General features: G+C 40.3%; 1 long non-coding RNA gene across 4 annotated transcripts in view; it reads left to right on the forward strand.

The window, feature by feature from the left end:
- LOC130250131 (uncharacterized) overlaps nucleotides 1–25349 on the forward strand; it is a 60004-nt gene that overhangs the window by 27583 nt on the left and 7072 nt on the right. Inside the window, exons 3-6 of one of the 4 annotated variants that reach the window (XR_008839918.1) lie at nucleotides 9209–9281; nucleotides 9898–9957; nucleotides 11315–11401; nucleotides 12885–14202. The exons of 2 other annotated variants lie outside the window; for them this stretch is intronic. This is a non-coding gene — a long non-coding RNA (uncharacterized LOC130250131). Of the gene's footprint in view, nucleotides 1–9208; nucleotides 9282–9897; nucleotides 9958–11314; nucleotides 11402–12884; nucleotides 14203–25349 lie in introns of those variants that run through there. One more of the 4 variants, XR_008839919.1, reaches the window with a different exon arrangement.

Here is a 25349-nt window from a genome sequence, read left to right on the forward strand (position 1 = left end):
TTAATTGAGGAGTTTTATCCCAGTCTTTGTCGCTGTCCCAATGCCCTGCAGTTACAGTTTTCCATGTGTGTATCTACATCTCTGAATGAAGCTGATGTGAAACATACCTCCTCTGCCTGGGGTGCTTTGTGACCACTTCTGGGGAAGAAGGGCATGGCTAGATAAGGGATTAATCTACCATAAAAGCCCCACGGTCTGTGAAGGGAGAGACACCACTGGGATTTCTACCTGCTCCCAGGTGGAGTACAGAATGTGTACACAGAACCACTTCACAGATGTGAAGGACACAGAGGTTTGTGTGGCCCCTTGCTTGTCTAAAAAAAGAGAGAGTAGAGTGGTTCTGCTTATTTTTTCATGGCAGAGCTGCATTAAAGTTCATGTACTCCCTGAAGGTCAGAAAGACTTGCTTGAATCCGGAGCGCTCTGTGTCTTCTCTTGTGTGCACATGACACGTGATTAGGCTTAACACGACACAAAGGGTCATGGACTGAGCAAAAACTGCAAGTCTGCTGGTCTGTCAGTCTCTAGTGATGGCCACCTGTGAGGCTGAAACCCATCCTCCTGTCTGTGCTCACACACAGCTTCCTCCACTCCTCATTACCTCAGTTTTACACCATGCACATGGAGGATTGGGATGCAGAGCCTCTCCTGAGCAGTTTTCCAGCCTGGAAACACCTCATCTGCACTCTGTGGTAGGGGTAGGGCTGCTTGCAGCTTGGGAAATGCTGGAGGGAGTCTGATGTGTCCTTGCCCTACATCTGTCACTGTTCAGCCTCCAGCTGCAGACAGGTACGTAGGATTCATTCAGGGTAATCTTAGTATAGGCTAATGCCACTGTCAGGTTTTTTTGTAAAGGCAGCCTGACTGTGAGATTATCTACAGCCTGGATAGCTGGATGTTATTCTTCCTGTCTTTCTTCTTGTAATTCCCAACAGTAATCTCTTATCTAAATATTATACAATGAAAAAACATGAGATTGGCAACAGTAAAATGAATAACAAGTTATTGACAGTAATTATTCTGCAATTTATCTGTAGTCCACAGCCTCACTTTATCTGATGTTTATTTTTTCTGATCCAGCCTTTTGCTCATTTTTTTTCTTACTTGAGTAAAAACATCCTTAATGACTTTTTCTTGTCCAGAAAAAGAAAGTTATTTAGCAGAAAAAGACAGGCTGACCAGAGAACAGCTTTCACTGGCATATTTGTTGTGACTGCTTCATACTTTGTAACATATGTGGGAATAGTATGTAAAGCAATAACTAATGATAAGATCTCCTACAACAGCAAGGTAGGCAAGTTCTATGATACACTGGAAAAATAAACAGACAATGCACTATAAAACAACAATTTTCCACAATGTGTCAGGGTAAGCTCCATAAAACAGCTGGGAGAGATCTAGCAGCTGTTAATGGGTGCTGATGATACACCAGGAGATGAAGCTCAATAGTAACAGAGCTGTGGAGTGAAACAGCTGAACTAAATTCCTAATGTAGACACCGTGACCAAAGAGATGAAGCAAAGCAACAAAAAATGAGGAAAGATATTAAATCTTTAAAAAAAATTTTAAAAATAGTTGAGCTGAAATTGTTGCAGCATGCAGTGAGGCTTTTGCTGCTCTGGATGACAGAATGTCTTGTTGCAGTGACTTCATTAAATGGCAAATGCACAGCAGCCAGTGCTACTTAAGGACAAGTTTGAATCATCTCAGGCTATTAAGTTTAGATTTCAGGCACCTGTCCTGAAAGCAGGAAATTCAAAATAATGCCATCACAATAGAGCTTCAGGTATGTAGTCAACAGAACTAAAGTGAAAATGAAGCCACTTAATAGATTCAGTACTGGGAACATGAATCCAATTTCCTGAAAAATAAAAACACCAAAAAGTAAGCACCCCATGTAAATCTTCTACCTCTATTTCTATTTTCTGTTCCACAGTCTTATATTTCATTCACAAGAATAACCTCTGAGATTTTTCCATATTGCCTAAGCAACATGTCTACCATCTTTCATCTAATTCTTTTGTTCTTCTGCAGAGAAGCATGGACAGTGGGTCTCTTCTTTATGTTTGGTTTCAAAAGGATTTTTGATTCATTTTTCACCTGCAAGCCACTATAAAATTCCTGGGGGAGAATGAAAGTGCTTGGATTCATGATTGTCTGTAGTTCACTGGAAAACCTATTTAGATAAGCTTTTGAAAAAGTTCTGTTCATTGAGGAGCACAGACACACACACACCTGCCCCCTCCCCCAAAACCAGTAAGAATTGCTGTTGGATATTTTATCAACTGCATCAGCAAAAGCCTCATACTTTTGGGGGCAGGTGGTTATGTATGTCCTACACCCATTGCCTGGGGATGAAGGGAGAGACTTGCAGAGTTTTGTGAAGATTAGGATGTGAAGGGCAGCAGTGGCCATTTTTTCCCTTACACCTTATACTCCTTGTGCTTCTCTTCTCAGGTTGCTGCTACCTCAGGGCTGAAGACAGGGTTGATGACACTGCAGTGAAGAGCTCAGATTTTCCTTAAAGCAGACAGGTTTAGCTCTATTTGCTAATCTTCCTCTGCAGCCATCCTAGGCAGTCAGAGGAGTAGTGAGAAGAGTGGGGAAGGTGCAAGTGGGAAATGAGAATAACCAGGTGCTTAAGGCACTCTCTGACCAGCTGTACAAAACCAGCATTTCCAGGAGACAAGGAGGGAGAGGTGGGCCTGGGACATGTGTGGAATCTGGAATGAGAAGTAGCTGCTGTTGCCAAGTTTTTAGATGGAGAAGGGTGTGCTCTGGGCAGCTTGTGTGCTGAAACCACTGGAGCTCCCCAGCTCACAAATGCTAAAACAAGAACTGCCCCAGCAGAGCAGCGAGTGGTGCTCAGTCCAGCTGCCTTGGAGAGCTACAAACCTCACGAGCTTCTCCATCCTGCAGCATGCCATGAAGCTGACCAGGCTTGCCAAGCTTTACCTCACCATTTATGCTGCATGTACCCTGCTTCTCCCAGCCACATTGCTTTTGTTTTAGTGAGCTGGCAGGAAATGGCAAATCTGTGTGGGATTGTTACGTGTTCTCACAGCTGGCTAGTCACAAATATGACAAAGTGTAATAAAATTCTCATAAGGACTAATCCTTGCTGTGACAATATGCAGTAGCCAACTTGTGTTTGGTCTGCAGATGCCACTGCTGCCATTTATTTCTCCATGAAAAGTGGCTCTTCTGAGGGTATCATAGGGGCACCTGTTTCATCAGGGCTGAGGGATGCACTCAAACACCCATCAAACACACATAAGGGAAGGCTGATGTGGAAAGTTATGTGTGCTCTAAAGGGAAGAGTCTAAACTCAATGTTAAACAGTGCTGAGCAAGGCCTGGTCCAATCTCATTTTCATATTTACAGTCATTATTTAGCCATAAAATACTCCAGCTTTCAACTGGTTGTGTTGGCACCACTTTGGAGTCCTGGCATTAATAGTTTATGTGACAGGCATTAAAATTAACTATGGAAGTATTTTTAAAGAAGCAAGCATTCATGTGCTGTAAAGCACTTGATGGAGAGCCTAATCAGCTGGAATGTGCTTTGCTTATGATGTGCAAGTCTAACCTAGCACTGCAAGTTTGAAAGCACAGAATGGCTCCATCAGAAAGTTTACTGTGGGCCCACAAAGCCTTTCTGCACTTTAATTCCTAGCTAAGGAGTGTAATTATTCCTCTGTAACTTTCAAAACTAAAAATGAACATTGCTGTGAGCTCACACAGACAGCAAAGCTGATTAAAACCCTTGCCTCAGCCATGCAGACTGCTCCTGTTGTTATCACCAAGGTTCACACAGCTTTTGTCATCACACTTTTCTGTCTGTCATCAAAGAAAGTGTAAGTTTTGGTTCTTTTATTCAGCAACTGTAGATGCTAGATCTTAGCTGTGATTTAGAAAACTTCCTTTTGTGAGTAAAAATTCCTGCTAACACAAAAGTGAATTTCTAGAATTAGAGGAAATATTTAATACTGGAAGGTATTAAAAGAAGGAGAAAGAGGCTAGGAATTTCAGAGCTCTAGTAGGAACTTAATTTTTCATGTGATACTTAATACAATCCTCCTTTTCAGTCCCTTGTCTTCCCTACAGGCTTTGCTTACTTGATCTGAAGAAAATCAATACACAAAATTCCTATGTCATAAAGTGTTATTGACCTTCCCTGTCGCACTTCTACCTCTGTCCAAATGTGTCTTGGTTTGAAAGACTCTCCTGGTTATGTTGCTATGTCAGGAATGGTCTAATAAGTGACAGCCAAGGCTCAGGTGTGAAGGAACAAAAGAGCAGCACAAAGTAGACAGGCCCACTGCACTGATGTCTCCTGATAGCCTGTTTCATACATTTTCCTCTGCAACACCTTCGCTGGAAGAAACCTTCATAACAGTGTGGCTTAGCAGATCCTTTTTGTGTTTTGTGGTTTTTTCCCTCTCCTCTTTAGTCATCTTTTCATACATGCACTATAATTCTGTCTTGGGAATCACATCTGTTGATAATGGCAGCCAGACAAAAACCTGGGAAATTTCTCTTTTAAAAGGAACACCTAGCTCATAGGGAGCTGTACACATACAGGGGCTTGCCAGTCATTCTGGCATGATTCATCCACTAAAGGGTGACAATTACAAGGCTGTTGTTATTGTTGGCCAGTTAGTTGAACCATTTGAAGAAGCAAGTAGATCTTTGCACTTAAATGCCTTGAAATTGCATTTCCAAATTGGTGAGTAGTCCTGCAAAAGAAACACCTTATTCTCCTTTCCTTCTGTTTTGACAGGTTGGATGTGTTTGCTTTTTCCCTAACTGATTACTCTTTGGAATACAATATGTTGTTATCATCAGTGTACAGATATTGTGAACAGGTCAGAAAAATACTACTAGGTTGAGAAAGGAGTCAGATTGTACATCTGCATTTCTGTAAATCCAAGTTTCTATGTCCTCACCACCTGCACTGACACCCAAAGGGACACTTTACCAGTATAGACCAGGTCACAGACAGTCAAAGACAAGCCCACCTGGAATGGGAACAGGGTTTGAATATGTCAATATTGCAATATGCAGAGCAGTGCATGGATGTTGAGGGTCTGCAACACTTTTGATTTATAAGGAAAGCAAGAGAAATGCACTCTGCGTTCAGAATTGTGAGGGCACTGATCCTTACTCTGCAGTGTGGGGATCTTTCTGTCTTAAAAGCTTTTGAGAAATCAAAGTGCCAAAAAAGTTCTTTTGCACATTTAATCCAGTACTGTTAACTAGGACTTTTGCTTTGAAAATGTAGGCCAGGTCTTAAAAATGTAGATCAGAGGTCTTCTGCATTTTAAATAATTAATTTTCTACCTATTTACTTCTACACTTATTGTGGTCTCTACTAAGTGTTACAGAAAGCAGTTTGCTAGAATAGAGGTGATTTACATTCAAGTAACAGAGAGTGAGGAGGGGCAAAGAAGGCAAAATGAGTTTTTGACACCTCAGAAGTGATGGCAGGTATGTGATGAGTGGCACATCAGATACTAAATCCTAAGGAACACCTGTTAAGCATCGTAAATTGAGTGGAAGAGCTCCGTGTTGGGCTGAGCCAGTGCATAATTGGAACCCTGGAATGTATTTGTGCAGCCTGCAGCAGGAGTCCAGAAATATGTGGACTTGGCAAAAGCCATCAGGAGTGTCAAATAATTATGAAATACTTGAAAGCTCCAGGTGAATAACCTCTTCAGAATTGGCAGGCGTCAATGGGTCATTACTTAGTCCATTCTTTCCTTCTTTTTATGGTGAGCTGTTGTAAATCCCTAGTGGAAAATCCAGTGAGGCAGACAGAGGAGAATGCAATCAGCAATCCAAGCAATAAGAACAAAAAGAAGAATGGCACTTACAAATTTTCCTACGTACTCCACAGTCCGTTCCAATTCCAATCTGATAGAAAGGATTTAGCTGAGTAGCTTGGCTGGGTGAAGTGGAGTTTTTACAAGTCTAACACAAAGGACCAATACATTTGATTTGGTGGACGTGTAAGCTCTAACAATAATATTCAGTAAATTCAATTCCTTAATCATTGTGGCCATAAGAACCAAGTGTTTGTAATGCTCTCAGTACATGCAGAGAGTAATTACATCGGATTTTAATAAGACTTGCTGTGAATTGTTGACCAACGATTCACTATGGGGGAAAAATTAATTAAATTTTAATGTGAAAAGTTATTGTTAATTAAAAGTTGTATGAAAAATAGCCATAAAAAGTAGTTAAGGTGTACAGGTTTGAAATTATTAAAAGGGCATATAAAGAAAAGGTATAAGACGTTTTTGAACTGGATTTTACCCTGCAGGCTGTATGGCTAAAAAGACTAATCCACACACAAATTCTCTTCCCCAGCTATGAAAAATCTGCCCCAGGAAGATGAGCACCCTGTGACAGATGGTAGCTTGCACCTATGGCTGCAGAGACAGGAGTGAGCTGTGGGATCAGTGGGTGGCTTGGACTCAGGAAAGACATTTACTATCACACCCTCTATGTATTGTCCTCTGCAGAGCTTACAAGGAAAAACACTGTGACAGCTGAGCAACCAGTGCAGGAGCACTGGCAACTGCAAACAGTGGCACTGCAGCCTTGGGGTGCATTTTCCACAGTTATGCCACAGATTTCATCCATGTTTCCATTCCCTACCAGACTTTGCTTTCCAGTCCCTACAATGTCCTTTTTACAGGGCCCTTAAAAAACACCCCAGTTATGCAGAAGCTGGAGAGAAAATGCCAGAAAGAGACTTGGGCACAGATCCCAAAAGTGACTTAAGTATATTTTATGGTTCTCAGTGAAAAGTTTTGATCCTCAGGATTGCAGCTGAGTTGCTGCCCCGCTCCACTGTACTTGGGCTACTGCAGGTTCCCCCCAAATCAGGACCTGCTTTTGAGCATGACCAGAACACAAAGATATGGTTAAGGCATGGTAAGCCCAGTTAATGAATAAATCTGACTAGGATCAATGTTTTCTTCCTTCTCTGAGAAGCTTGGACAGAGCCTGGTACACTTTTGTAACAGCTACTTCATCAAAATTAATGAAATGAAATAACATGGCTTTTCTCCTGGATTTTTTATGGAGGGAATTTTGTGCAGGAAGTTTGAGCTGACTGGGAGGCTTTTTGTTTTCCTACATACTGTGTCGTCACTCTAGGCAGTGTTGTGGGCCATGCTTGGAGGACCAAACAAGGAAATTAAATAATGTAATACCACTACTGTGGCAATGAAACTCTCTCTTAACTCCACACCTTTGCATTTTCCCCCAGAACAAACCTGAGAAGTATCAGCAGGCTCTCAAATTGTTCGTATGGGTGGCGTATTGTGACTCCTTTTACAGATTTCTTTTTCCTTTTACAGTCAAGAGATTCATATATCTTAAGTCACTTCATCGTACATGTCTCATTCAGATCATTATAATGAAATCAGCAGGGTTAAATCACGCATTACAAAGTGCTTTTCCTTAATCATCAGTTTATCCAAAGGACTGACAAGTGAGCTATTGCACTGGGTAATCCAATGCCCATTTTCCCCTCAAGGATTAGGATTTATTTACTCACAAATGACAAGCATCTACTATCTCATTTTGATGGCATTTGTGCAAATGAAAATTTAAAGTCTTCCCCATTATATGGCAAACTCCTACAAAAACAGCTTCTTAAATTTTCAAATATATGCAGCTGTATATCTGTATAGCCAGCTTTAAAAAGCCTCAGTTCAGTGGTCTGAAATATATTTGAATATAATACATTACAGGTGGTACAAATGCTTTACAGTAAAATATTATTCACTTTATTCTATCAGGGGGTCAGTGACCAAGAGCAACTATAATTGCAGTCTAACTACTGTGATTCAGACTTCCAAACAAAAGCAAGCTTGAATTTCTTCCCAATGCTCAATATTTCTTAAAGGGCAAATAAATAATTATAATTAAATCCCACTTTTAATTTAGCTTTGTGAACACTCTACTCACAATCCTAAAAGAAACCCACGTGGAGCTTTTAACAGATGTTTGCAGAAACCTGTACCTCTTGATTGCTGAGAGCATCTCTAAATATTAAATCAATACACACATATGTATGACCTTTCAAAGCGCAGTTTGCATGTCACTCTCAGTAGCCCCATGAAAACGTTCCAGTTAAAATGTCAACAGCAGGATTGCTTTTAGCATCAAAGGTTATTCTTGCCACACAGCTCTATGAAGATGGTGACCCGAGCCACACGTGCATGGCTGCACCAACAAATTATAACATTAACCAAATGTAACAATTTATTTTATCATTATGCCTAAATCACATCCTTGTGTGACTATTAATAAGCACAGCTGAAAAATAGAATTAGTGGAGAGGTTATCTCACAAAGAAAGATCATGACTGCCTTGGTGTAGCTCAAAATGCAGAGCATGACCTTTGATAGCAAGGAAACTGTTGAAGGCAAACTATTTCTAATACTATAATTCCCTCAAATATGATTAAAAAATCCAAGAAAGACATTTGCACAAAAGTTAATGGCTGATCCCTAATCAGTGTATGCTGGCCTGCAGCTATGCAATTGCATCTGACCTACTCATGGGAGCAATCGTAGTGCCAAATATTTTGGAGCAGATGACCACCCAAAACACTTCTCCCATCCCTTGCAGACTTGCTGTGGGAACACAAGCACCTCTGTACTGGCAGAGCTGCCACTACTTTGAATCCTTCCCAGAAATGTGGACGATAGGGGAAGGGCAATTTTTTTTTTTTTTTTTTTTTTAATATGTGTGTTGTTTTGACATTAGCGCTTTGTTCCTGAGTTGTTCATTACCCAGAACCAGATTCTTTCTCATTTTGCCTGATTCTGCACAATTAATTCAAGCCATGTGTAGCTGCTCTCCACTGGCAATGAACTGTCAGCCACTACACCCATTTTGTTGCAATTCTGCATTTGAATGTAATCATACTTCTTAGTCTGACAAGTACCTAAATATCTAGAGTCTACTCACTTGTCCTGTGCCTATAATCAATAATTCATTCTCTGAATAACTCCATAAAAATGGCAAGGATGATGAATATTTTCTTTCTCTCTCAGTTTAAAATAAAATCCATATTAGTTTCATCAACTGGCAATTATTAATGTACCTTACTTAACCAAGAATTGATTTGATTCTGACAAGTTCTTAATGTCTTTCAATTGTGGTAAATAATTGCTCTCCATATTCAGCAGTTTAGTGTACCAACATGAGATGATCTTGCTTTAATGGGAGACATATCTGTGAAAGCTTGAAGAATAACAGGTAAAAACCTTCAGCCATCTGTTTTGCTTTAAAGCTTGTGCTGGACAGGGTGGAGGGGTAGCTACAGCAATAAATAGAAGCTAAACAAAGCTTGGGGCTCAAAACTCAGAAGCAAAATCAAGCTGTAGATTTTTAGGTTCAGACACAACATATATGAAATATCTCATTCTATTTCTATTTTTATTTCCTAATAACCTGAAAATTGTTGTACAAATGCCTACCTTTTAGAATTCCTCACAGGTTTAATAATTCAGGAGTTTGGAAGGATGGCCTGTCTGTGACATTAGCTTGTCATAAAATTGTTATGTTCTATCCTATGGATATGGCAATATTACATATACCTCATATGCACAATTTGACTTCTGTGGCAAATATTTAGCTCAGCTACTTAAACTTCTTTGTTTAGTGCATTGCCTCTGTTAAAGCCTGTCAAGCAAAGTGGAAAATACTGATAATAAGAACAGACTGAGGGACTGTGGGTAGGTTAGGTGTTACCTGAATTGTACACAGACTGTGGAGTAATTAAGTACTGTGGTTGAATTGGGATGTGTAGTCAGTTTAAAGATCTCATGGCTTTTAGTTTCACTATTGTCTTCCATTTTTGGCTGATGTACAGGTGCATTTCAGTGTCTGACTGTCCAGTGATTGACTTCTGAGTAAAGGATAAATATTTGAGGTAAGGGCAAACTTTACTTTGCAGTAGTTGACTGAGGGTCCATAAATCAGATGGAGTTTCCTACAACAAATGTGACCTTGCCTACCAATCTGTCCCAGGTCTTGTTCGAAGTCACTTGTCCCTTCCCGTTAAGAGAAAAGTGTTTTTCATTTCTCAATATCCCAGCAATGAGACTTATTGGAAGGAGCTAAGCTCATGGATATAATGTGAAAATCCTTGGAATGAGGAAACTATGACTTGTTAATGCTTTTCCTTTGTATGGATGGCATTAACCTGCCCAGACCTCAGGAAAATAACAATGATTTAAAAAAAAAAAAAAAATCCTGTTTCAAATTCACAGAATGCAAGTATAGAAGTGCTGTGAGGATTTAGTAATTTGTTTATTTAAAATGGCACTGCAGGCTGAATTTCAGCCATCCCACCACAGTAAATTGTACTAAAGTGGGCTACAAGTATTGTTAAGGCCCCAGATATAAGCCTCTTCCCAGTAGGACAGCTTACACAAGCTTTCTGGAAAAATGTCTGTATTCAACAACAAATCTAAATTCACATTGAGCAGTAAACCTTGGTATAGCCTGAAAAGAAGAACAAACAAAGCACATATTGTAGACATACCCCACAGAGATACAGGAGCTCCCATTAATCATGTGAGCTAGGACAATAAGTGACCTTTTCTAATAAGAAATGAGGCAACTAAAGCAGCCATTAAATTTTGCAGCAGCCCTATTTAATGCCTGTGACATTCATCTTCACATGATGTGAACGTCCTCAGCTCGTTGACATTTGCCAATCATCCTTCACTAAGAGGGAAATTGGTCTGAGGCTTTTAGAGCACAGCTTCCCAATTTCTGGCAAAGCCAAGGCCATTCTAACTCCTTTTCAACCCTAAAATGACAGAGAGCAGCTGTTTAGCCAGAAAGGTTAACAAACCTTGGAAAAGCATTTGTGCTGCTATGTTTTTAGTACTTTTCAAAGCACAAAAGTTGAAAATGACTGTCTGAAACAGGCCTGCCACTTCTGCAGGAGTCAAATGTACAAAATCATGTTAAGATATCTCAGCTTTGTCTTTCAGTAAAACTGTTTATGCTTGCAGTTCTAATACATGAAGAGTTTTCAAGAGATGAAGGCTGATATATACTGAGGTAGCCACAGCTTTAAGCTTTGTGGTTAATTTAAAACTCTAGACAGAGATGATAATTAGAAATGCTAGAAATAAAGATACCATAATTCAGTGTCCAGGGAATGTACTCTCTTATTGAGCTCATGAACTCTCACTGTAACTTGGAAAACTTGGACTTCTACTACTCTGCCAAGACCATCTTTCACTTTTTTTTTTTTTTTTTCCCTGCACTTTTAGGATTTTAAGGGTTTGAATTTAGCCTCAGGCCTTCTCAGCTTCACAGAAAAATGATGCTGAAGCAGCAGTTAGGTTTCTGCAGATCAGGTAGGCACCTTGAAACCATCCATAGGCTTTCATGTTTTCTCTTTTGCCTTGTTGACTTGCCCAGTTCTTAGCTGATATCTCTGCTTCTGGCTTAGAAGTCATCCCTCTGATGGCACAGCCCCAGCCATGTCCTGTTTCACATCAGCACTGAGGAGCTGTGTCAGGCCAGGTTTTGCAATGTTAGGCTTCACTGAGTGCCAGGGAAGTTTGATGCTGGTCTGTGTGTAGAGACAGTGAGTCCTTTGCCACTGACAGATAAGCTGGTAGCTTAGTGCTAGCAGCAGCTGAGCCCTTGCTGCTCTAGCAAGTTTTAGCCCTGTTTTAACTTACTTGGCACTTGATACCACTGGCTTGCCTGAAAAATTTGGGAGACTGGGGAGATCTCATCCCTTTCAAAATACCTTTTTTTTCATTCCTCTGAAAAGTCTGAGACTCTTTATTAGGGACTTCCTCTTCCTCCTTCCCCGATAGCTCTCACCTGGAAAACACCTGTTGAATGCCACTTTTCTTAGTTTTGGTGGGCTTACATGTAATACTGTGTCACAGAAGATAGTGTCCGTTTATGGGGCCTTAAATGTCAAACATGAATGATGTCCTAATTCACTGAAAAATAGGATTTGAGATGAAAAGGACCTTGCTCAAGGGAAAGAAATGAGAGTTGTAACTTCTTAGAAGGGGACATCACTCTGATGAGAGGAAAGAGCTACATGAATAATCTCACAGGGGGACTGCTGCCATCCCTTGTTTGGGTTATAGCACTGGATCCAGCTACTCAGGCTTTCCTCCACTCTTGGGTGCTTATGACCATCACTGAAAAGACTGCCTATGGATGGCAAGGAAATCCAGCTTTGGAGAGGAACCAAGTCTCTGTAATTCAAGTTTTGGGTTTTTATGATGTGGATTATTGCAATCCTTTCTCCTTGGATGTACCAAAACTATCTCTGTGAAATATGATGCAGCTGCACCTCTTCTAAACCAGACTACTAAGACAGCTATCCTTTGCTTTTCTTGGAACTCTATGCAGCTTTTGCTTGCACTGCAAGTGTTTTGCTTCAGTTTTAAATCCTTGAAGAGAAAGGTCCTGGTTATGTCAGTGTCCACCTGTTTGGCTGTGGATTGTGGTGGCAGTGATCAGCAACCAGACTGGATTCACTGGTTTTCAGTGTCTGTGGGCAAAACTGAGTTTGTCTTTAAAGGCTAAAGTTCACCCTGGCAACACTACATGCAAGATGTAACATTCTTTTTATATCAGTTTCTTTAATAGATTGACAATATGTAAGCTAAAAACATATAAAACATAATGTTTAATAAGATTTCCAATAGTGGTAATCACAATTAATTGAAATGTGTGTGCAAATACTGACTACAGCCTGAAAATTTGGTAATTAATTGGCTGAAATATTTGCTTTTTTTGCAAAGCCAAAGAATTCAATTCAGATATCTTTTTTTTTTTTTTTTTTTTTTTTCCTTTTCCCTATTCTAGTATGCTTGCATTTTCCTCTGTGGTTCAGAAATCCCAGCTGAACATCCTCTGTTACTACTCCCCATGGGCAGGGACTTCACTGAGGAAAAGATGACATATAATCATCACTGTAGCTCCAGTAAGAAGTTGGTTGTATAAAGGAAAGCAGCTGGCTGGCTCTAGCCATGAAGCTTCATTGCAAGACTTCTGAATAAAAGTATCTGAGTTGTGTATGACCTTTTTTATACCAGAATCCCACTGGCTGGCAGAACATGCATCATAAGGACTTTTTTGTTAAAAGGTGGGAAAACATTTTCCAGACAGTTAACATTTTCCAGACCTTTGCTGTTTTGGTTGAAGAGTGAAAAATAGCACGACACATCAAAAGACTATTTTCATTTCAGTTCCCATTCTCTCTGGCTTTTTTTCCCCCTCTCTTTCTCTCTGTCCAAAGTAGAGAAAAAGAAAAGCATCACTGCCCAAAACACGGGACAACAAAGGAAGAAAGGCTATCAAACACAGCCTTTATAAGGAGAGAGAGAGACTGGCTATAACTGTGGTAGAGAAAATACCATTCCTTATGAAAGATTCAGTCACTGTACCCATGCATTCCTCACTATATCAGCCACAATCCCTCCTGTCCTCGAGCACTGAGTCATGTAAAGTTGTCAAAAGCTCAGATATTGAACTTCACACAGAAAGCAAGTCCTAAGTCCACATGCAGGATCTGTCAGTGTTGCTTTTCACTGTGAATATTGTTTTCAGCTTCTACCTAATTAGTCCATAGAGCGATACTATTTCTATGCACAGAATTTTCTTATTCTGTGAAAAAAATAATGAGAATTCCCTGCATGTGAGAAATGGTAAATTTTGACTTCTAGCCCACCCCAAAGGCACCTTTCTTTTAAATATTAATCTGCAGATTAATCAGATCTTTATGCAAGGGATTGCTAAATTTGAAATCAAGTTATTTAATGTAAGATTGGATGGCAGAAAACTTCTTTGATTTGCTCCTTTTGTTTCCTTTTATTTTGAAAACATATTTTAAATATGTTCATTTAGCACAATTTCCTCTTAGGGCTTGGAGAAGCTCAGCTTAGCCATCATTTCATTGTAGAGAGACCATTTTTCTTCTGACAAGCTTGTGAGCATCCTAACCTATAATTCACCCAAATTTGTGAGACATTAATTCTCTCTGGCAGCTCAATCCATTAAAGACAGTAAAGAATTTGGATCAATTAATACATTCTTTTGACAGATGCAGTAATGAAATTGCTACTTCCATTCTATTTGCCCTTTGACATACGAGCCCAGATCAATCCCAAGCAGTTATGAGCATTTTTATGCCTGGTCTCCAGCAGTGACTCTCTATTCCCTGTGCATTCTTGAATAATGTCCCTGGCATTACTTATATAATATATATCACACCAGCATATTAATGCTTCCAGAATTGTTCCCAATTTCTATATGTAAAAATTTGCCATTTCACTCTTCTTGGATGTGGAAATGGTACTAGCTTCAAGGCAGGGAGAGGAGCAGATTAGAACTGTCTTTCCTTTCTTGGTGGCAATCAGAGTCTTCTGCTGTTCCTGGGCTGCAAGGCTGTTACAGGGACAGTCTACTTGTGCCTGAGTAACCCAGGAATTCCCCACATATGCAGGGGCCCATCAACTGAATTTCTCAGAATGGAGAAACAGAGGACTCCAGCAGGCAGGACATAAAATCATTTGGCATTGCAGCTGGCTGCTGGACCTCCCTGGCCTCCTCCTCTGCCCCTCTGATTGCACAGACATCATTCATAGCTAGATCCAACAGCAGGAAAAGTGCTCATATTAGATGTATTCTTTATAATCAGGCAACACAGGAGAATGTTTTTAGTACTGTATTTTTGCCTCTTTTGTAATCTCTTATTTCCCCAGGTTTTTTTGGGAGTGAATTAAAATGGCCTTTAATCTCAAGTCATAGGGGACCAGGAGTGTTGTAGACCTTGCTAATGATTTATAAACACATGCAGTTGGCTTTGCTGAGATTCACAGCATGTGTATTTGTGTTCATCTCCTTCCCAAATCCCTGAACTTCCTCACCTCATATGCTAGAATTTGTTTTTAGAAGAATGCAAGTTTTTTCCCTTTTATCTTGTTCTATTAAAGATAGAAGGTATCGCATACCTTTTTTTTGCTTGGATTTTTGTGAAGCCCACTGAAAGTTTAAGGCTAATGACACAATGCAGGGAGGTACAGGCATAAGCAGCACTGGGGGATGGAACCAGAATCATGTGCACAAAAGCCAGAAAACCTTGAGAATTAAATAAGAATGAGATCATAGATAACAGTTAGGAATTCATCAATTAATTGTTGCAGCAACATCTAAGCTCAATGTCTTACCAATTAGAGATAAGCAATCAGGATCTGCTATAAGAAGTGAAGTAAACATTTGGACATTATTTCTGGCAGAGATAAAAAAACCATAATGCTGTTGTGCAAGACCCTGGCACAGTTCATCAGAAAGGCTGTACACAGCAGTGGTTTCCTACATGAAGTGTGAAAAGGGACACACAGAACAGAGCTATGAGCATGACCTAACTCCTAGATCATATTTCACAAGATCCTGTTCTGCTGAAGGACCACAGATACAGACAAGCTGAGAAGGGAGGTCACTGTTCCCAGCACCACAGAAGTAAACTCTGAGAAGAAAGAAAAGTTATTTAAGGTAGCAGAGAACTTTGGCACAGTTTCCAGAGAAAGAATTCAGAACAGAAATTAGAATTAACTGACTTCTGGTGAGAGAAATGAGGTCTGGTATGATCTTCCATTAAGAATAGGAACTAGGGGGAAAAAAAAAAGAGCAGAACTGTTCTGAAAATAATTTTTACTTGTTTTAAGAAAAATATATGATGATATTTTCTAGGACAGCAGAGTATTAGACCTAACAAACTACATCTGTTCAAACCCATTTTCTGTACCCACAGAAGTTCCTTACCCTTATACAAGTTATTTTGGTTCTTGAATACAGTCAGTGGACTCATTTACATCTGCACTCATACTAAATGCAAAGTGTAATTGTACTTGAAATTAAGATACAGATGTTTTATACACAGTAATCACTATTTTGCAGAGCTAACCCTCAGGAGTTGTTACAGATGGTTTAAAGATTTGTTTTCAGGAGCAGAAGTTTCCCAGTTCTTTCCCTTTTTTGAGAACAGACAATATTTACCAAATGGAACAAGTGAAAAAGTCCCACTTCTATGGGTACACACACCCTCTATTTGCTTTTAAATTTCAGGCTCATTCAGACTTTTACTATAGATTTGTGGGATTCATGCTACATGGAAACCAAGCAAGTTTTAAATGTTAAAGTAAGCTTTTAAAATTCTAATTTATTCTCCCTGTTTTGTATTTTTCTCAAAGCATAACTGAAACGACATTCTGAACAAGACTCCATAATGCTGCTCTTTGCCTATTGAAAAGACATTCCTCATGTTTTGTACATTGGCTCAGCAAGCCTAATGCTAGATGCATTTTCCTCATTTCACTGTGGGATGTAAATTATAAAATGGTCTTAGCTTCATCTTCTGAATAATTCTGTTCAGAAACAGCATTAATGAGCTGTCTGCCATCTTTATCACTCATTGTTAATCTGTCTCCCTCTCAGTTCTCTACCTGTCTGGTATTTCAGTTCCATAGACAAATTTTGCTCTTTGTAATACTGCTTGCACAACTTTATACTTGTTGTGCACTTCAGATAACAAGATACTTACAGTTTCCTCTTGAAGGAGCATTTTAATAGATTACAGAAAATCTTTCAAAGTTACTGGGGTCCTGACAGCATCTTTTAATGAATCAAGGGGCTGAATCATGTTGAATCATGAGTCATGTTTCATTGTCTACTGGGCCTTTGGACATTTTTTACATTTTAAATTCAGGAGAAACATCTGAGTGTGTTAGCAGTGCAATATTCATCAGTAAGATATTCCAGATATGTCCTGGACTTAGACAATGGTCCAGGAGGGATGGACCCTAGAGACAGCAGAAAAAAATCCTTCCTTTTTGTGTGTTTATTAACTGGCTGCTTTATTGCAGTTCAATGCATGAATTTCAATGGGGAGTGAAAATTTAAAATACCTTGGTCATATTCGTCCTGAAAATGCCATTTTCCTTCCTTTAATGCATCTTTATTTAGTACCAATATAAGCTTTGAAAAGAGAGTCTTTCTACAATTGCAAATTATTTCTGTAATGTAAATAAGAGTGAAAATAATCCTTGGTATGTATTGGTGAACAGAGTGCAAATATGACTCCTAGCCCTTGTGTATAAAACTTGGATATCCAGAAACACTGTTAATATCTCTTAGGAGGTTGTGTGATGAGCATAAATAGAAGAGAGAGTTTTCTACCACTGAACCTTAAAAACTCCAGCTAGTGTCTAGAGGGTGAGTGAGGCAGAAGATGAGCTGTGGTTTTGGTACTGAGTTTTTGTTGATATCACTGTCTGAGGAGAAAGCATTGTCATCTTTCCCACTGAACACTGATATTCCATACAGATAAGTCTTGCCACATTGCACCCACAGTGGCTTTGTCAGCTGAGGGAAGCTGTTCAGTGAATCAAACAGAATCACAGGATATTCTGAGTTGGAAGGGGCTCACGAGGATCACTGAGTCCAGCTCTTAAGTGAATGGCCTAAACTCAAGTGGGTGAACTAATCCCAGTAGATGTTTGGAACACAACACATTGCAAAGATGGGATCTTCAGAATGAGTTTGAGCTGGTATGGGATTGACTTCTGGGTTGTAGGGCAAAGGAGATAAACTAGGGGGAATGCAGAGAATAAGTTAGCCTCTGAAGAAGCAGACACTTTTGTGGAATATGTGAGCAGCAGCCTGGCCCTGCTGGGATCCAGCTCGGAGCTCCCACCCGGTTTGGAAATGAGTGAACTGATTGAGCAGGCAGTCTGGTAGTTTTGTGAAGAGTGTGGTGGCCTCTACTGGTGTATTGAAATGTTACAGGGATATTTGTGCCGTCTCAGAATTCTGAAGAACTCTGAATAACCACAAGAGATGTTTAATATTCACTGACCAGCCAGTTTGGGATCCTGTCCTGGCTGTTATTTCTGCTGTTAATAAATGAAGTGATCTATTAGATTATGTCATTTAGTCCAAGGGGTTTCCTCTCCTCAGCTTGATAAGCAGTTTGCTAAATGGATGCATTCTCCCCTGTTGGTAAGAAAGGCAGTAGCCTCCTTCAATTACTGTTGATCACATCTGACATGATCGTGCTTAGCAGAGGATGACATAATTTTTCCTGTTGTATTTTTATGTCTTCGGATGGATCATGAAGATAATGCAATTAAAAAATACTTCAGACTGTTCCATGAATCATTCTTTCATTGCAAAGACTTGGTGTCCAGTTATTATGAATTAAGTTTGTACTTCTTACCTGTGCACCCCTTGCAATACCATTTAATATCCAGATAGTTCTCACATGGTCTATCACAATTTATTATCAATGAAGCAATAAGTTAATGGGCATTTAAGAGGAGGTTACTGCTTGTGTTCAAACTCTGCTAACATTATTTGCTCCTTCATTGTTAATCAAATTGCTATAAGTTCACAAAGATACCACTGTAATGCAATAGAAGCTCAGTCATAAGTGTAATTAAATAGCCACATTTAATTTCAATTAAATAATGAGAGTATAAATAAGCTGTTGATTTTTTTCTTCTCTGATAGAGCTAACTTGCCATGAAGAAGCAGCTTTTCATTTTATTTCAGAAGAGCCAAAGCTTCCATAGAAATGGTATTACCAAAGGGTTTGTGAGATGAATGAAGGCTGGGACATGAGACAGGGAAACAGAACTGGAGCTTGTTAACTCCAGGATGTACTCTTGCAGAACTGGTTGAAATAAGGGAGTTTTCTAAGACATTCCCTTCAGTCTTTCAAGTGCTCAGATTTCAGAATTCACACTCTGTTAGCACTAATCACGGGGGCACCAGTAAAGATACAGAGATCTAGGTTTCAGTTTTCTCCTATGTAAAACAAAAGAATGAACTGATAATAAACAGTTATTTGTAAATAACAGCATTCCGTTATGAACAGCATTCCACTATAATTCCAATCATTTTTACATTAAAATTGATTCATATTTTACCATCTACATTTGGATTTAGAAGTGTCTTTTCTTATTGTTCTTCTCCTGTCTCTGTGTTGTCAGTGCTTTCACTTTCTATCACAGGTGTTTATGACCTGCTGTATACTGGAGCCTTGATACAAACATTAACTTTTCAGAGTTTTCAGGGAAGGAGAAGCACAAAGGAAGATTTGACTTGTTTGTCACTGAAAGCCTAACAGGAACATTGAGCCTCAGCCATTTCTTCATAGGAGCTGCCTGGGTATATGTGATCTCTGATTTAACTACTACAGGCCATTGCTTGAATTCCATCAATGGCTTTGATCATAGAATCATTAAGGTTGGAAAGACTGTGTCCAACCTTTGACCAAGCACCATCATGTCAATTAAACCCTAGCACTAAGTGTCACATCCAGTTATTTCTTGAGCACCTTCTGGTTTGGAGACTCCACCACCTCCCTGTTTCCAATGCTGCACAATGCTTTCCATGAAGAAATTCCTCCTGATGTCTAATCCAAACCTCCCCAGGGCAGCTTGAGCCTATGCTCTGTCACTTGTTGCCTGGGAGAAGAGGCCAACCCCCACGTGGCTACAAACCCTTCCAGGTATTTATAGAGAGCAATAAGATCCCCCCCGAGCCCCTTTTTCTCCAGGCTAAACAACCACAGCTCCCTCAGGCACTCCTTATATTGTGCTCCAGATCCTTCCCCAGCTCCCTTGCCCTTCTCTGGACACACTCCAGCAACTCAATGTTTTTCTTGAAGTGAGGGGCCCAAAACTGGACACAGGACTCAATGTCAGGGTTGTCTACAATATGAGATGGAGAAAGGTCACTCTCCTTTCAATCACTGTTGGAACTCTCCCCTCTGTTGGGCTAGTAGGACACATAGGTGAGTTCTTGAAAAACCTGGGGACCTCTTTGGGATCCATGTCCAGATGTTGATTAGACAGCACTCTGGACCTGGATACTGGCTTTACTGGTGTTGGGACCCTTCTGTGTCAATATCTCTTTTCCTAGGGCCTATTCCTTGTTTTGCTTCATCTCACCTAATACTATCCTAGGAAATCAGGATTCATATTAGCTTTACTGAGAGAAGAGGGTTTAAGAAAATGAGACCAGGTACCTGTCAAGTATGAGACATCCTATGATTCTGTGTCTCAAGATGATGATTTGAATTCAATAGTCAATAGCTTAAAAAATATAAAATCAGTGCTCACCAAGGGCTGGTGTCAAGACAGGAGAAGGATGTGCAGCTGGAAATTCCTTGTTAACACACAGGATCTGGAAGGGTGGATATGCTTATGTAAGCTTTCATGAGCAGATATGTTCCTCGATTTTTTTCTTAACTGGCAAGGTCAAAATACCTCCTGAAAAATTAAACACGCTCCCTGCTGTGAGAGCTGATAATCACCTCCAATTGCACAAACATCAGTGAATATGTCCCCATTTCTTTGCTGTGGCTGTCAATCTCTGCTCAGATTCCAGAGCCAAGTGTATGTTTGTGTTGACAGCCTACTCTTCTGTAACTTTCTCCCCAGAATAAAGGTCTTGTTGCTGTTTAATGAAGATACCTTTATTAAAGATGCAGTCTCAAAAATTCTACCGAACAATTAATAAGGCTGTTTGTAAGCAAAGCACTGCTAGTGACAACTGCAGTTCTGTAGCAGGGATATTGATCCTTGCCTCCAATCTTCCTACTCCCCTTGTTTCCTTTCTGCCATCTGCAAGGCTTGTGAGCCAGTGCACCTGGCTAAAGACAACACAATAGAGCAGTGAGTGGATTTTTGCCTTTCTAGTGGGCTCAATTGACTCCACAGAGGATGAACCTGGGGTCAGTGCAAGGGAAGCAGACTCACCAACTGTGATGGAAGAGCTAGAAAGCAACAGTTTGGTTTAGCCAGCTGGAGGAATTTCACCCAAGCTGTTTCTATTTTTTTGGCTGTGGTTTTGGCAAATTTCATGACAAGCTTGGGAAAATCCAGGGATTGGAGGTATCTTACACAGTACAAATTATTCTGCTATTTGTTTTTAATTTTTTTCCCAATCTACATTCCTAAGGATGATGGAGGTTTCTGTTGGAACCTGTCTGATGTTCTAGCAATCAAACAGCTCTATTATTTCATGCAAGAAAAGCCCAATAACCCTACAGAGCTAAATTTCTCCTCCCTATTTTTGCATTCCTACACTGCTCCTTCTCAAGAGGATGTGGTACAAAACAATGTTTAGCTCGATTTCCTCTGAACAAAATGAAACCCTACCTGTCACAGAAGAATAACTCAGTGCAAAACTGAATATAATGAGTATGGTCTGATGAGCAGAAGTCTCTCAATCACAAATGCTCCCCACAGGACAGCATATTAACAACACTGCATTGTGAATTGTCTTGAGAAAAGGCTTCTGGCCAAAACATTGACATTCACAAGCAGCTGCTGCACTCAGAGAATGTAGGTTTTAATTATCTTGGGTAAAACAATCAATTTGGAGTGCAAGGCAAGTTAGACTCCTGGATATTACTGATCACCTGGAAAATCACAATGAATGTATGCTTTTCTTCTCAATCTACCTTTCAACCTGCAGCTCATTCCCTGGGCTGTAACAAATGCATTAGGTTTTGCTTAGCAAAGCAGCGCCACTGAAGAAAATTCATGAAATGAAACTTGAAAGAAAGTAGATTATTTAAATGAAAAGAGGTATGATATTGCTAGTCACCTGCTCCTCACTCATTTCCAGGGGATTTAATACACTTGCATGTGATTCCAAATCAAATAAAACAGTCAATCTACTGATTGCTCCACACAGACAACAACCACAGTAGTCTCCTCTTGTTTCCCACAATTTTTTATTTGTCTTATGATCATGCCAACACGATGCCTTAGATAGGTGGGATCAATATGTACACACACAAATATGTACATATATTGCTGTTTCCTCTAATCTCTTCTGCCAGAAGCCATAAACACCTGTCTTGGGACCCCTGGTATCACAGGCCAAGTCCATTCCTTGCTCCCAGTAAGTGAGAGCAACACGGGGTGGCAGCAGTGGGTTTTCAGCCTGTGAGCTGAGCTGGAGCGAGGCTGTTGTCACAAGTAATGAAGACATAGAAATTAATTTTGTTTTGATTTCTGAGCTGGGTGCTTGCAATTCTATCCAGCTCCAAATTTCTTCAGTTTGTCATTTGTTCATGCCTCACAGTCCTATATTCCTTCTTTTAGCTTAAACTAACATTGTAATTGCTGCAAGAATGACAGACTCATTGGGGTTTGTGGTACTGGAGGATGTGTGGTGCATGTATCATCTGCTGAGAGTTTGGGATTGTGCCAGCTGGAGGAACAGCTATTTGTCTATAGGGTATATGTCATGTTTATCCTGGTCTTTGTCCTACTTAACATGTCAGAGTTGTGACAAGCACAATAGAAGAAACCCTTTCAGAAACATATTTTGCAATTACTGCAAACTTTGCTGGGCAGATAACAGACCTGGGGAGCAAACTGCCTGCTAACCATTATCTTCTGACAGGGGGTTTTCATCACTTGACAAGTCCCTTCTAAGTGGGCATCACCTGGAACTTGGGAGCAGAGCCCTGGGCTAAGACAATTTGTTGGGCTGTTTTTTCTTTCTAGGGAAGTTTAAGATGAGGTCAGACCCCAAAGCCAACATCCTATTGCTTTTTCTGACATACATGTTGCCTGTTGCACTGATGATTCCTAGATGCATTTGCCTTTTATCAATTTAGAGATGGAAATATACTTCTTGCAGGGAGGTAAGAGAGGGGTGTAGAGCTTTGAAAGCCCACACCTTAGAATACATCTTGACAGCCACCTTAGCCATTAGTGAGCTGCTCTCACTGCAAACTTCAGGCACAAACAGGATTAGCTTTGTTTCTTAATATCAGTGGTATAGTAGCAGGACTCAAGATACTATTTTGGGTGGTTTCCACCCCATATCCACACCCTCCAGAGTAGGCAAAGATTTTCCAAGTGTCTATTTCAGTGATTTAGCTGAGGCAGCTCAAAGGAGTAGCATGTTGTCTTGCTTGCTTTCACTCCTGATTAATGCCCAAAAACCATGAGCCCCAGCTGAAAGCAGTTACAGCAATGACCTCTGCAAAACCCAAATGTTTTCATTTTAGCAGTCTCCTGTTCATGCTGTAAATTCCCCCTTAAAATACAGGGCTTTTAATGCTGTCATACCATAGTTCAAAAGCCAATTAAGGCTTTTTTGAAAGATTGGTGATGTGTCTGTCTGCAGGGAAAATCTGTGTGTTCAATAGCTAATGCCTTGAAAGTAATCCACTGTCTTCTGAAAATTCTTTTCTCTTTTCTCTCAATAGACATTGAAACATAATCTGGGGCAGCCCAGTTCATGGCAGTATTGATAATCCTGTCTTGATGTCTTGATGGTACACATAATTAGGTGCAATATGCATAAGCACAACACTGGCAAACAGTGATACAGTGCCAATGGTCAGAAGTATGAACAACTAATTTTCTGCAACGCCTGTTGGGACTTAATTATTTAATATGAAGATGAACCCTGTTTGGTTTTTTGAGTATTGACAAAAGAGTATGTTTAGAAAACCAGATTGGATATGAATAAATTGAATTTAGTTATTTTTTACCAGCAGCAACATCAAAAGTACGTGCACTGTGGAAGTTGGATGCAGCCTTGCATAGGAAAACTGTTCCTGCATATCATGCTCAAAGCAAGATCTGAGGATGGATTTCCATTCCTAAAAGAGTAGAAATATATATAGTGTAAAATATAATAATATACATGGCATATAAGTAGTATATATGTCAGTTACATGGCCAACTAGAAATGAGAGACAAGACTTCTTTGAAAAATTGCAAAACATTGCAAAATATACATTGGACTGTGATAAAGCAGAAGGGGATCAGAAATATCTTCTCACTTCCATGTTGCTTTCTGCCCCCTGTTTGCCACCCTCAGTAGCAGGTACACACAGTTCCTGTGTGCCATCTCCCTTCCCCATCCTCCCACCTGCTTCAGGTACCACATCCCCATGCCAGGGTACCAAACCCTCCCATCTGAGAGCCCTGGGAGGTTCACAGGAACATCCTCCAGTGCTCTACACTGGTAACGAAGATTTTTTGCTGGCAGTGCCACCAGCCTCAGCCATATCCCCTAGAATCATCTTTCTTAATATTTCCTCTGTATTTCTTTACCTGGATTTGTCCTATTGTACCTTGTCCCTGCTGTGCTTCCCTAACCATCCCTACTCATGGCGTGAGTTACTCAGAAACTGCAGATCCCTGAACCACCTGGAACAATGCTGTCATGAAAGCTGGGAGAGGGATCAAAGCCCCACTGGTGACTGAAGAGAGGAGAGGATATGAAAGGACACCTTGAAGGATAGGGAGAGAGGGTCTGTAGCAAGCCAAGCTTTAATCGATAGAAACTGCAGCAGAATCTGCTCTAAATCTCCATCTTCCCACAAAACCCTGAAGCACTTCATGCAGTCATAACTGCTGACTGTTCTCAGCACTGGGGAAGCCACATTGATCATCTCTAATGCATGTTTACATGAAAGTTATTTACACGGATGCAGAATGCAGCAGCTCATTAAATAATTTTTCATGACATGTCACTTATGGAGCAGAAGAAAATTTGGCTGCTACATAGCAGTTCCTACTGAAGTGGCTAGGACATAATGCATTGACATTCAGCAGAAGCAATCAGCTTGAGAAATTTTGTATTGAATGCATTTTGAAGAGTAATTAAGCTTCCTAGAGTAAGCAATGCTTGTTAAATTGTGTGTTAGTACTCTTTACTTAAAGTAGATAACACTACATTGTTTTAAACAGCCTATCTTATCTTTCCTAAAGAATGAGATTATCTTCTCTGTTTTGTTTTTCCTGGTCTCTCATGAAATACACTGTGTGTATCCCTCAATCTGTTTTTCACGTGTCCTCCCATAGTAATGCTCAGATCTGCAGCTGTCAGAGCAGCAGCCAAAGAGAGATAATTATATTCCTCCCTTTCTCAGGGCCTGCTCTGCCACTCTTGCTCACACAGGTTGGTTTCTCTTCTTATTGGGAATTATGGGACTGCTCACCTGGCAGGGACTGCTCAAGGAGTAGGAGCAATGGAGGCACTGAGACATGAGGATGCTGCCCTAAAAGTGAGAGGGCAGAGACCTTGTCATGGGTTGGCACTGCCCCAACACCAGGCACCCACAAGAGGATTTTGTTCACCCTTCCCTGCCACAGCTGGGTAGAGGAGATGAAAAGGGATCCCCTTTGGGCTGTGGGTGGATCTCTGCATCCCTGTGGATCCCCACAGGCTGTGGGTGGATCTCTCATCCCCATGGATCCCCATGGGCTGTGGGTGGATCTCTGCATT

This window comes from Oenanthe melanoleuca, chromosome 2 (assembly GCF_029582105.1).
Source record: "Oenanthe melanoleuca isolate GR-GAL-2019-014 chromosome 2, OMel1.0, whole genome shotgun sequence".
In the NCBI taxonomy this organism is placed as follows: Eukaryota; Metazoa; Chordata; class Aves; order Passeriformes; family Muscicapidae; genus Oenanthe; species Oenanthe melanoleuca.